At 31.6% G+C, this 1537-nt stretch overlaps 1 protein-coding gene across 1 annotated transcript in view; it reads right to left on the bottom strand.

Annotated features, from left to right (window-relative positions):
• Positions 1–1537, bottom strand: part of KCNT2 (potassium channel, subfamily T, member 2) — a 728083-nt gene that overhangs the window by 304093 nt on the left and 422453 nt on the right. The window lies entirely within an intron of this gene.

The raw sequence follows: 1537 nt of genomic DNA, 5'->3' as shown, positions 1-1537 counted from the left end.
AAAATATCTCTCAGTAACAAATGCTGGGGAGCAAAATAAGAGTAAGACTGACTGCATTGGTAATGATTATGTCAAAATGTCTGGGCCATGATCCTCAATGCTTTGGAAGTAGGTTGATGATGCAATATGGCAGTTGCATATGCATGGAATTTTGCAGTTGTGAAATAATCCTACATTTTTTATCTATGTTATCATACTCCAAATGCAAATTTTCATATAACAGTCTGGCTTTATCAACCTAACCATGTCATAAGTGAGGAAATGGCATATATATATACATATTTATATATAACTGTAATAGATTAATGGTAAATGACAGGGATGTGGTGATGTTTTTGCTTTTATTTCCAAGAATCCAAAAGTTTACAAATTAGGGCTACCAAAAATAACTTTAAACAGTAAAGGAAACTTAGATTTACAAAACTAAGTAATTTATGTAAAAATTCATAGGACTACCTAAAATCAGTAAATCAAATTCATCATTAATAAGAAAAACCATCTAGTAGACAAATCTATTTGTTGACTATGTTATACTGATTCAGAGAGTTGACTTAGCATGGGGTTGATACTGAAATCAGAGCAAAGAAAATATATTAACAAAGTACTGGAATATTTTCAAATACACCTCACTTTAGAACACCCTTCTGTTCACTCACTATCTATTGCATTCCAGTAATTCTCTAGCACCGTAATTCCAATGACTGTCCAAAATCATCAGCATCTTCAGCCTATTGGCAATGCCACTTTTAATTATCAGTTACCCATGACTTTATTATCTTCATTGAGCTGCTGAACAACTTATGTCCCATTTTTCAACAAAATAACCAGACCCTAGTACACATACTCCTTTTCCTTATTTCTTACTCTCTCACTCAAGCTTACTATCGGTAACATTCTTTTTCTTCTGAAGTCTCATTTGTCAGCGTCATAGCCACTCTAATTGTTTTAGGATTTATATTTGCATATGCCTCTCAATCAATTCTTCTTTGTTTAAACTAACTGCATATGATTATTTTAGTAAGGCTTGGTGAACTATATCTGATTTGGTGTTGGTTTTATGGATTCAGACAGAAATTCTCTGCAATATCATTGGTGTGTTTAGTTCACTGACATTTAATACAATTACTAATATAGCTGGGTATAAATCTACTATTTGCTATTTCTTTTCTATTTATTGCATCTGTTCTTAATTCTTTCTTTCCTCTTTTCCTATCTTCTTTTGATTAACTGAATAATTTTAGAATTTCATTTATTCATTGTTTGGATATTATCCACCATAGCATTTCATTTTGCTTCCTTTTTTAATAGGTAAATATGCTAAGCTACTTGTATTCTTTATTATAGGCTAGATTATACATGTATCTGTAATGTGTCATCTCTGGAGTCTCTACTGAATACTCAGAATATTTGACAAGTTCTTTCAACTTAGGTTGGAAGTCTGTTTCTTAACTGTGTGAGTTCTGGTTATTTTATATTTCTGTTAGCTGTTCTTTGCTGCACACCCTATGCATGTGTATATGTTTCTTATCCTTTTTTT

The sequence above is a fragment of the Chrysochloris asiatica genome, unplaced genomic scaffold (genome assembly GCF_000296735.1).
Source record: "Chrysochloris asiatica unplaced genomic scaffold, ChrAsi1.0 scaffold00009, whole genome shotgun sequence".
Classification (NCBI taxonomy): Eukaryota; Metazoa; Chordata; class Mammalia; order Afrosoricida; family Chrysochloridae; genus Chrysochloris; species Chrysochloris asiatica.
The sequence above is the reverse complement of the archived record's forward strand: the minus strand, read 5'-3'. Positions and strand labels throughout refer to the sequence as shown.